This window comes from Podarcis liolepis, assembly GCF_965112155.1.
Source record: "Podarcis liolepis genome assembly, chromosome: 2".
In the NCBI taxonomy this organism is placed as follows: Eukaryota; Metazoa; Chordata; class Lepidosauria; order Squamata; family Lacertidae; genus Podarcis; species Podarcis liolepis.
This window is the reverse complement of record NC_139555.1, coordinates 7,439,709-7,452,008: the sequence shown is the minus strand read 5'-3', so window position 1 is coordinate 7,452,008 and position 12,300 is coordinate 7,439,709. Positions and strand designations below refer to the sequence as shown.

At 47.7% G+C, this 12,300-nt stretch overlaps 1 protein-coding gene across 1 annotated transcript in view; it reads right to left on the bottom strand.

Annotated features, from left to right (window-relative positions):
* GALNT6 (polypeptide N-acetylgalactosaminyltransferase 6) overlaps positions 1-3,017 on the bottom strand; it is a 64,177-nt gene extending 61,160 nt beyond the window's left edge. The window contains exon 1 of the mRNA XM_083484578.1: positions 2,907-3,017. The gene's annotated coding sequence lies outside the window, so the exon portion shown is untranslated. The remainder of the gene's footprint in view (positions 1-2,906) is intronic.
* Between the last annotated feature and the right edge of the window lie 9,283 nt (positions 3,018-12,300).

Here is a 12,300-nt window from a genome sequence, read left to right as displayed (position 1 = left end):
ATAAATACAATTTGGATTACAATTTGGTCTTTTTAAATTTTAATTTCTTGTTTTTGATTGGATTATGATGTGGATATGTTGATTGGCTGTTTTTATTGGAAAATCAATAAAAATGATTTTTCAAAAAAATGTCAATGACTTCCCTTCTTCTCTTTCCATGGTTCATTTTGCATATCATAAATCCGTGCATATTTTACATAAAGGAAACCATTCAGTGTTCCATTATTACGTCCTACAAAACTTGTTTGCACTGTTGAATTTTTCTTAATGCTGCCTACGTTTTCATGTGCACACAGTTCCCACCCCCATATATTCAATGAACATTTTCCAGTCTTCTTTAAATGTATGTTCTTCTTGTTCTCTTGTTCTGTATGTTAGGTCTGCAAGCTGTGCATATTCCACCTTCTTTAAGTTGCCATTCTTCTTTAGTTGGGATCTCGTAGAGCATGAGACTCAGAGTTCAAGACCCGCGTCGGGCAAAAGATTCCTGCATTCCAGGGGGCTGGACTAGATAGACCTCGTGGTCAAATGATAGATAACACACCTGATGAAATGGGCCCGAATCCATGAAAGCTTACAGTCTCCCCCCCCCAAAAAAAGCTGCTTTGTTTCAAAACTCCAACAAGAGGGTTTGTGGTTCCTGTAATGATCTAATAGAGCTTACTCAGACACATGATTCAAATTGTGAGCACTCCACGTGATGCAGTGAGACGGGAGAGGAACCAAAACCAATAAAGGAGACAGTGGAGATAAAGGAGAAGCATGCTTGCCGCCAGTTAGACTTCACCACAACCTTTTCAGAACTGTACACTGCTGAAAACGTCAGATCAAAACCATTTTTTTAAAAAAACCGTTTTGAGTTTTCAAGAAGTGTCTGCGCAGATTTGCATAGCTGCAGACACAACGTTGTGAGGCACTGTGTTGAACCACTAAATGGTGAGACCAGGAAACGACAGAACAAACGCCAACTCTGTATCTTGCTACCTATCCATAGGCAGCTCAAACTGGCTCTGGAAAAGGGTGAATGGATGATCACCAGCCCCATGGCAGCCAAACAGAAAAGGTTGCCTAGCCACTCATTATTGCTTCTCAGTGTCTAAGAATAATTCGTTGGGTTGCTGTAAAAAGCTCTGCAGAGGCCGGCTGACTGTGAATCAGATATGGAATCGTAAGCGTTGGGGGAAACCACCTTTGCATATATCAGTCATATGGGCCTGGCCCTGAAATGGCAGATTCCCCTTCTGTGCAAATCTGAATGGCATTAGAGACCTTTTAAGTACTGGACAGCATCTTTAAAAGTAGAGACATCAAAGGTCCGTATAGTAAAAGCTATGGTTTTCCCAGTAGAGATGTATGGAAGTGAGAGCTGGACCATAAAGAAAGCTGATCGCCGAAGAATGGATGCTTTTGAATTCTGGTGCTGGAGGAGACTCTTGAGAGTCCCATGGACTACAAGAAGATCAAACCTATCTCTTCTGAAGGAAATCAGCCCTGAGTGCTCACTGGAAGGATAGATCCTGAAGCTGAGGCTCCAATACTTTGGCCACCTCATGAGAAGAGAAGACTCCCTGGAAAAGATCCTGATGTTGGGAAAGATGGCGGGCACAAGGAGAAGGGGACGACGGAGGACGAGATGGTTGGACAGTGTTCTCGAAGCTACCAGCATGAGTTTGACCAAACTGCGGGAGGCAGTGGAAGACAGGAGTGCCTGGCGTGCTCTGGTCCATGGGGTCACGAAGAGTCGGACACGACTAAACAACAACAAAAGTACTGGACCTGGTGTGGATGTTTGTAGACAAGAAGCAGCTGTTACTGGAGTGAAGGGAAAGTGTGAAAATATAGAGCGCCTTCTGCAAGCATAGAGTAACAGCATCATAGAGCTGGAAGGGACCCAAGGGTCATCTAGTCCAACTGCCAGCAATGCAGGAATCTCAGCTAAAGCATCCATGACAGATGTCCATCCAACCTCTGCTTAAAAGCCCCCAAGGGGGAGAAAATACATCATTATTAGAATGGCAAAGTAAACTCTGTGAGTTTGTGGAAATGGCAAAAATGAGAGAAACTATTAGAGGCCATTCAAATCAAAGAATAATTAAAGAGTGGGAGGGAGTGAAGGAATACAGTATATGAAAAAATATGGTTCTGTAACTGGAATATTAATAGATAATGTGTAAAACGTGCAGGGGTAAGCAATGAAATAATAAAAGAATCAGCTGAACAATGATTAAATTATAACAACACAACAAGACGGAAGAAGTAAAAATAAAATAAAATAAGATCACACATGGGTGAAGGGGAACGGGGGAGGGTATAGGGGAATTTGAAATATTATTTATAATACAAAAGCTTTAATATAAAATTTCTAACTGTGTTGTATTAGAAATTTAGAGTAATTAGGTATATTTTAATTTACCATATTTTTTGCTCTATAAGACTCACTTTTCCCCTCCTAAAAAGTAAGGGGAAATGTGTGTGCATCTTATGGAGCGAATGCAGGCTGTGCAGCTATCCCAGAAGCCAGAACAGCAAGAGGGATTGCTGCTTTCACTGCACAGTGATCCCTCTTGCTGTTCTGGCTTCTGAGATTCAGAATATTTTTTTCATGTTTTCCTCCTCCAAAAACTAGATGCGTCTTGTGGTCTGGTGCGTCTTATAGAGTGAAAAATATGGTAGTTAATTATGTCATAGCTTTAAGTTAGAAAATGAATATGGATATTGAATTTGATGTTTGTAATTTTTCTTTTTTCGGTTTTGGAAATAAAAGATAATAATAATAAAAAACCAAGGAAGGAGAATCCAAAACCTCTTATTCCACTGCCAAACAGCTCTTGCTGTCAGAAAGTTTTTCCAAGTGTTAAGTCGAAATGTCCTTTCATGTAGCTTGAAGCCATTGGTTTGAGTCCTGCCTTCCAGAGCAGGAGAAGACAAGCAAGGAGAACATTTCCCACCATCACCATCCAGTTCCTTCTACGTCTTTGTGACTGGTTCCCCGTCTAGACTGGTGACCCAGCTGTCATGGCAAATCTCCCAGCCCACAATCTTTGAAGAGGATCAGTGTTTGTGAGAGATTCTCCACCCATTTCCTCCCTCTGGGCTGGGTTCTGCTGCCTTATGTGGCTTGGCTTGATCTTAATTTTGGTTTTCACATCATGAGTTTTAAGTAAAGATATCCTTTTTGTTTACTGACTAAAATATTTACCCGTATATCCCACCTCTTGAGGTGTGGCCGAGGCACAGTCTGACCTCCTCCTTTGGTAATCCTCATAGAACTCTAGCCCAATGGTTGCCATTAATTTGTTTCTGAATTAATTTTAGAATGAGTTGATTTTAGAATGCTGTGTTACTTTTATTGTTGTTAGCCGCTCTGAGCCCTGCTTTGGATGGGGAGGGCGGGATATAAATAAATTATTATTATTATTATTATTATTATTATTATTATTATTATTATTATGTGTTTAATGCAGAAATGGAGCACGTGGAACCAAGGATTTGAAACCTACAATTGCAACCTCTTGAAAATAAGCAGTAGAGGTAAAGGGACCCCTGACCGGTGTTATGTAGTGTAGTTTCACCCTGGGCCAACAGGGGGATACTGTATATAGTTTTCACTCAGGTCTGTAGATAGTTTTCACTCAGGTCCGCGCCAGTTATTTTAGGCGGGAACTCTGGGCTGTTGTGGTTACAATGTTGACAGCTGGCTGCCTATAAATACAGGCCGGCTGAGCTGTTCGCAGTCAGTTCTATTCCAGCTTACCATAATAAAGAGCTACTTGAAGAAATCGCTGTGCCGGCTGCTATGTCAACCCACGACCTAACACTGGCGACGAGGATGGGATAGATGGACATCAGAGCACAGCCAGATGCGGCCAGCCTCTGAACTGAGCTGAATCACTGAGCTGAATCACAGAGTGAAATCACTGAGCGAAATCACTGGGCAGAACCAATTCAGAGCTGACTGTTCTGGCTAGAGCACTGTGTTCCATCCATCGCCCTTCACGCCGGCATCGGAATCATGGCTTCACTTGTGCCTCTATCGCCGTTTGCGCCAGCCTCTGAATCATGGGACTCCTACCTCGCTCGGTTCGACTGCTACCTCCAAGCCAACGAGCTGACAGCAGTATCAAAGGATCGGAAGCGGGGCCTATTCCTCAGCCTCTGTGGGCCTGAGGTGTTTGAGACGGCCCGAGCGTTGGTTGCGCCTGAAGCAGTCCAGGCAACACCATGGGACACGATCCAAGAGAAGCTCCGCAACCACTACGCACCAAAGCCGTCCAAGATTGCTGCCCGCCATGCGTTCTACCACCGGAACCAGGCAGAGGGGGAGTCAATCAACAACTACACCACCGCCCTGCGACAGGCTGCAATGCACTGTGAGTTCCGAGACTTAGACGATGCCCTGATGGATCGAATCGTCTGCGGGGTCCGGGACATCCATCTGCAACGGCGTCTCCTAGCCAAGCCAGACCTCACGCTACAGAAAACCATTGAGGAGGCTGTGGCCTCAGAAGCTGCTGAACGCTCCGCCCAGGAGATCCGCAAGTCCAGCAGCCCGCGTCTTGCTAGGGAGCCAGTTCCGGTGCATCATGAAGAGGCCAGCAGTGAGGAGGCATCCTCCAGTGAAGACGATGACGTGCACCAGACAAAGCGGGAGCGCAGGAAGTTCCAACAGAAGTCCAAGGGCCAACCGGAATGTGCTGGCTGCGGAGGCAACCATTCCCGTGCCAAGTGTCGATTCAGAGACGCCATCTGTAGGAAGTGTTCCAGAAGGGGCCACATCGCTAAGGTCTGCCGATCGGCTCCGTCTGACACCCCCCCTTCATCGACTCGCAAGTCCAAGTCTTCACTCCAGTCTGCCAAGGAAAGTTGTTTCGCTCTCACCAACTGCCGCTGCCCGTCTGGAACCACGATTGGCCAAACCGACTCGCCTACGCGACGCAAGCTGAACGTCACGGTGCTCATTGAAGGAGCTCCATGTGACATGGAGATCGACACCGGGTCTGCCCTGTCCATCGTGTCATGGAGCACCATCAAAAGACTGGTACCCAGAGTGTCCAAAAGGCAACTCGACTCTCACCGCGTACACCTGAGAGACTACCAGGGAAACGACATTCCCGTGGTAGGCGTTGGCCGGTTCCGGATCGCCTTCAAGGATTTTTCGGGCCTGCTCCGGTTGGTGGTGGTCGAAGGTCAGCGGCCAAGCCTCCTAGGGCTAGACTGGTTTGATGCCCTCGGCCTGGAAGTCACCGGCATCAACTGCATCTCTAACGCAGAGACTGAGGGTCTGGTCAAAGACTTTGCCGAGGTTTCTGACGGCACCTTGGGCCAATATACAGGTACGCCCATCTCCTTTAGCCTTGATCCACAAGTCGCCCCCATCAAGCTAAAGCCACGCCGGGTTCCCTTTGCTCTCAAGGCTAAGGTGGACGAACAACTGGACAAACTGATCGCCCAAGGAGTTTTGGAGCCGGTTGACCACGCAAAGTGGGAAACCCCCATCGTCACGCCTGTCAAGCCAGATGGGTCGGTGAGAATCTGCGCTGACTACAAGTGCACGATCAACAAGGCACTTCAGCAGCACGCTTATCCGGTTCCTGTTGTCCAACACCTGCTGCATTCCCTGGGTGAGGGTAAGGTCTTCGCTAAGCTGGACCTTGCCCAAGCCTATCAACAACTGCCAGTCGATGATGCCACTGCTGAAGCCCAGACGATCGTCACCCACCGGGGGGCATTCCGTTGCCGCCGGTTGCAGTTCGGGGTGAGTGTGGCTCCTGGCATCTTCCAAAGCCTTATGGAGCGTCTCCTGCAAGGGCTTCCGGGCGTGGTACCATATTTTGATGACGTCTTGGTGTCTGCAGACTCACACCAGCAGCTGTTCGAGCGCCTCCGTGCCGTGCTGACCAGGTTCCAGGAGGCCGGGCTCAAGGTAAAGAGGGAGAAGTGCCAGATCGCTGTTCCACAGGTAGAGTTCCTGGGCTATCTTATCGATGCCTCCGGTCTTCATCCAACCACATCCAAGATCCGCGCTATCCAGCAGGCCCCCACTCCAAAGAACAAAACGGAGTTGCAGGCATTCCTGGGGCTGCTGAACTTTTATAACATGTTCCTGCCCCACAAAGCCACAGTGGCTGAGCCTCTTCACCGACTCCTTAGCACTAAGACGCCTTGGGCCTGGGGTCATCGGGAGACGGCGGCCTTCAACGCGGTCAAGGCTCTCCTTTCTTCAGACAGTGTGCTGGTACAGTACAGTGAATCCAGGCCGCTGGTCCTTGCCTGCGACGCCTCACCTTTTGGCATCGGTGCTGTCCTTAGTCACCGTTTTCCAGATGGAAGAGAAGCACCGCTCGCCTACTTTTCCAGGACACTATCTCCGACGGAATGGAATTACAGCCAGCTCGACAAGGAGGCATTGGCACTTGTGGCTGGAGTGAAGAGGTTCCATGAATACCTCTATGGCAGGACTTTTGACCTCATCACTGACCACAAGCCACTCCTGGGCCTCCTCGCCGGTGATCGTCCAACTCCACCGGTCCTCTCACCACGCATGCTGCGATGGACTGTTTTCCTGGCTGCCTACCACTACCGGCTCATCCATCGCCCGGGGAAATCGATGGGCCATGCCGACGCCCTCAGCCGTTGCCCTCTTCCAGCATTTGTGGAAGACCCGGCTCCAGCTTCATCGCTCCTTCTGATTGAGGATCTTCCGGCAGCGCCTGTATCGGCTGCCACTGTGGCCTCCGCATCTGCCCAGGATCGCACCATCAGCCGGGTGCTCAACTGGGTGTGGAGGGGGTGGCCACAAGGGCCCTTTGCATCGGAGTTCCAGCCCTTCGCAACCAGACAACATGAACTCTCAGCTCATCGCGGCTGTCTGCTGTGGGGAGACCGCGTCGTGATTCCCCAGGGACTCCGTCAGCGCGTCCTGGAGGCTCTGCACGTTGGCCACCCGGGAATTGTCAAAATGAAGGCGTTGGCTCGGTGTTACGTCTGGTGGCCTAATATGGACGATGCCATCACGGCCTGGGTGTCCGCCTGTCAAGCGTGCCAGGAGTCGAGGCCTGCACCACCGGCAGCTAAGGGACACACCTGGGAGACGCCAAAGACACCCTGGTCGAGGGTGCACATCGATCTGGCTGGCCCCTTTCACGGCCGGACCTTTATGGTAGTGGTGGACGCCTATTCCAAATGGCTGGAGGTCGCCCTGATGCCCTCCACCACTACCGAAGCTGTCATCCGGGTGCTGCGAGGCCTGTTTGCAACGCATGGGTGTCCTGATGTCCTTGTCTCTGACAACGGACCGCAGTTCACGTCAGGCACGTTTGAGCGGTATCTTTTGGGACTGGGCATCCGCCATGCCCTAACGGCACCCTTTCATCCATCCAGCAACGGGCAAGCGGAAAGAATGGTGCGCTCGACAAAAGAGGCACTGGCGCGCGTGGACCGGGGAGACTGGCATGAGCGGGTCGCCGAATACTTGTTCGTGCAACACATCACCCCTCATGCGGCCACAGGGAGGAGTCCTGCTGAACTACTTATGGGCCGCCGCCTCAGGTCACCGCTCGACCGGCTACACCCAGACTTTGCCGTGGCTGAACCCCCAGGCTGTGCCAACGCACCACGGTCATTTGTCCCAGGAAACCAGGTCTTTGCCCGGAACTATGTGGGGGACATCCCTTGGGTGCCAGCCACAGTAGTGGGAGTCACTGGACCTCGCTCGTACCAGGTGGCACTCGAAGACGGACGCTTGTGGCGACGGCACATAGACCAGCTTAGGCGCAGGGTTGGGGACTTGGACACTACCGAGATGCCCCCAACTGCGCTTGCGGCTCCAGAAGAGACACGTACAGATGGCGAGGCCCCACCTACACCTCCCTCGCAAACTGCCAGCGTGGAGCCGAACCAAGCCGTTTCAGAACAGACTCAGACCACTCCACTTGCGGAGGCTCCACTCACAGCAGCGGATCCAGGGGAGTTGGTTCCAACGCCACCTAGGGTCGCACCACAGCCTCAGCGAGAACTGTGTGGCCCTCCGGACTTGGCTACCAGTCCCCGGCGGTCTGGCAGAGTTTCCAAGCGCCCAACTCATTTAAAGGACTATGTTGTTGGACAGGTATCACTGTTGGTCTAAGTATGGGAAATGTAACCGATATGCTTTTGTGCCTAATTGAACCATTACGCGTAGTGCTGTATATAAGGAAACCATTACGATTGTAACTAACGCCTTATCTCGGTGGGGAGGGGTGTTATGTAGTGTAGTTTCACCCTGGGCCAACAGGGGGATACTGTATATAGTTTTCACTCAGGTCTGTAGATAGTTTTCACTCAGGTCCGCGCCAGTTATTTTAGGCGGGAACTCTGGGCTGTTGTGGTTACAATGTTGACAGCCGGCTGCCTATAAATACAGGCCGGCTGAGCTGTTCGCAGTCAGTTCTATTCCAGCTTACCATAATAAAGAGCTACTTGAAGAAATCGCTGTGCCGGCTGCTATGTCAACCCACGACCTAACAACCTAAGTCCAGTCACGGGCGACTCGCTCTATAGGCCGAAGGAGCCGGCGTTTGTCCGCAGACAGCTTCTGGGTCATGTGGCCAGCATGACTAAGCCGCTTCTGGTGAAACAGAGCAGTGCACAGAAACGTTTACCTTCCTGCCGGAGCGGTACCTATTTATCTACTTGCACTTTGATGAACTGCTAGGTTGGCAGGAGCTGGCACTGAGCAACGGGAGCTCACCCCGTCATGGGGATTCGCACTGCCGACCTTCTGATTGGCAATATAAATGTTTTGAGAGACCTTTTAGAGTCATGAGGCCATTCATACCACTGAACAGGCCCTTGCTCTGGTGTGTGTGTTTGTGTGTAGGTACTTGTGTAGTCAAAAATAGACAAATCTCAGCATTTTTTAAAATGGCACTACTCACACATAGAAGGGAAGCTGGTTCCTGAGGGCGTCTACCAAGCTCTACCCATGCCTGTCTCCTTATTTATCAACATCAGATCAGTGGTAGCACTGATGGGTGACCCATTTCTTTTTTTTTATAAGATATTTATTAAGATTTTCAAAATATTACAAAGTAAAAATACAAAAATACAAAATAAAAATGGTTAAAAACAACTCATTCTTTCCATTACTTATTTTTCATTAGCTTATTTCCCAGACCTCCTCACACCTCCCTTTTTTGTATTCCAGTTCAGTTTGTTGGTTCAGCAAATCCTTACCCTCTTTGTTTATCCTAGTCTTTAATCTTAAAATATTGTAACGTTAAATTTTTGCCTATTAATAATCCATTTTTCATATTCCCTTATAGTATTACAGCTGAAAACCACTTAATTTCTATCCAACATCATTCTAACATTCATTAATTTTACAATATTTCTGTAGATAGTCTTTAAATTTCTTCCAATCTTCTTCCACCAATGATGGGTGACCCATTTTAGTTTCTTTGAAGAAGAAGTGTGTTTTGGATTGCAGGTGCAACAGATTTCAGGCACCTGTTGTCGAAGGAACTTTGCTAATTTTACTGGGTCCTTCGGTGAATCCACACTGCAACTGTATCTAATGCTCGATGGGAGCTGTAGACATTTAAGGCATGATCCTTTGATAGAATTAAAGTAAGAGTGATCCAAGACAAAAATGGAATCTTATATGAAATGATTTGGGAGGCTTTGACAGATAAAAAGGTTACCTCGTGTGAAATGATTTGGGAGGCTTTGACTGTGTTAGAGAAGAAACAGGGAGGGCAAAAAGTATTAGAGGTATGTGGTGGCAATGTAAAATTATTAAAAAGGCCTGGGAAAAGACATATAAAGACCTGAAGTGAATGTGGAAAATGATTGTTGTTTAAAAAAATTGAAGTTATGATATTGAGAGGTACAGGATTTGATGGCCCTATAGAGTGAAAGACTTGGCTCCTGTATTTGAGAATGGATGCCAGGCCAAAACCAGCCCATCTCTCCAGAACAAAGAAGTCACCAGCAAAGAAGAAGAAGAAGAAGAAGATTGGCAAAACAAAATACTGAACTATGCAGGACATATTAAATAATTTGAAATCCAAGAAAGAAAAAGGACATGGATTATTATTTTTTAAAGGAGAAATGTTGAATGCATATTATGTAAGCTTTGTGTACAGGTTTCTACATTAGTTGAACTTCTAGAAGTCTTTGTAACAATAGGAACAAGGTTTTAAAATTGGATTATTAAGAGTATAAGATCATATGGCCGTGCATAAACAAATATAAAATAATGGAACCAGGAGGGGGTGGGGAGTGGAGGGAAGTCAATTAAGACTCATGGTTTAAATATTTGATTGCAGGGTTTTGTTGTTGTTTGTTTTTGGTTATCATAAAATTAATAAATTGTATCAAGAAGAAGAAGAAGAAGAAGGAACACCAGACATGCTACCATCAGAATTGTTTTGCCAGGGAGCAGGCTGCGGGAACCGGTCCATTTGGGCAAATGGGGGCCCCACCAACCTCAGCCAGCCCCTACCTGCCTGCCTCCTTTCTTACATTCAATCAATCAATCAATCAATCAATCAATCAATCCAAGGTGTGGCCCCGGCTGTCAGCTTCTTCCTCCTCAGTGTCAGTGTTGCCCTGGCAGAACTCAGCAGGGAGGATGACAAGGAGAAAGCTGGAATTAGTTAGCTCAGACTGTCATTGACTCTGGCTCCACCTACTGTTGACCGCTCTGCCTTCTACCCAACCAGTCCCATCACCCCCCTCACTTGGCAGAGCAACTGGAACAGAGGCAGGATGTGGCTGGCATGGGAGCACTGCTCCCAAGGAAGTATAACCTAAATGGGGTGAGCAAGACAATTGGGAAGCTGGGATACTGGAGTTGGGTGATGCCCGGTGTGTTTGTTAGGATCTCAGGAAGCTTCTGCACGAACCTAGCATAAGAAGCGGTGTTTCTGCATACTGTGGCGTTTGCCTCCTAGGATGGGTCATAAGGAAAGGGTTAAAATAGGTGCGATGTGATTGGCCAGTGAGAATGCAAGGGGGGAGTAAAAATTAGAGTGGGAGGTTTTGAAAGTGAGTTGAGTTGAGTAGAGAGTTGAGGTTTGGGAGTTGAAGAAGGAAGAGGGAGATTTAGGTGTGGGTTGGTAGAGATGTATTGTGAGAGAGTGAGAGGAAATGTGAGGTGGAGTCAGATAGATAGTTGGGAACAATCAGTTTGAAGTTGTTAGGAACTAAGATTATGTGTCAAGAAAAACTAACTGAAACCATAAGCTTGTTCCTGCATTTAAAAATAAACTTGATTCTTTGTTTATGTTAACAACTGACTGGACTCCGTGTGTACGGGGTGGTGGCAGCGGAAAAAGCAATCGCAGGGCGGCACAGGGTCAATAGACCGTCAAACGTCCGGGGGCCCTGTGTGTGATCGCCACACATACCAACATCCCCCCCCCCACCTTTCGTTATTGAAAAAAAAGAACCTCAAGGCAGCAAACAACATGTTGAATTGTTTTAAAGCACTAGTTCAGGGGTCAGCAAACTTTTTCAGCAGGGGGCCGGTCCACTGTCCCTCAGACCTTGTGGGGGACCGGACTATATTTTTTGGGAAAAAATCAATTCCTATGCCCCACAAATACCCCAGAGATGCATTTTAAATAAAAGCACAATTCTACTCATGTAAAAACACCAGGCAGGCCCCACAAATAACCCAGAGATGCATTTTAAATAAAAGGACACATTCTACTCATGTAAAAACATGCTGATTCCCGGACCGTCCGTGGGACGGATTGAGAAGGTGAATGGGCTGGATCCGGCCCCTGGGCCTTAGTTTGCCTACCCATACACTAGTTAGAGAAACATTGAAACAAAAACAAACAAACAACCCCCCCCCACAAAAATAAACCAGCAGGAGGAAACATTATTCTAAATCAGCAGATTAAAACCGATACAAAAAACCCAACCATATGCAAACCAAATGTCTTCTTTAAAAGGAAGTTTAAAAAACAAACACATTCCTGCTACATTCCTTTAGTTTCTGCGGTTCCTAGGTTGCAAAATTCTAATTACTGTTGGCTACAGTTGCCAACCCTTTATTCACGGGCGCTGTCTCCTGTTGTTGTGCCTTTAACAACAGCTCCAGGCCCTTCCAGGTGACCTGTTCTTAAAGTATCCTGATTGGTTTTCAGGGAGATTAGATGATGATGGCTGCTTCATGAGCATATATTCCAAGTTGTAGTGGGGGGTTGGATGATGTTGTGCCAAAGCAAGTGTTATTCCACACTTTCCACTGCAAACCCCCCCCCCATTTCCTTAGTGCAAAAAGTCTGATCTGTGAGGGAAGCAGGTTTG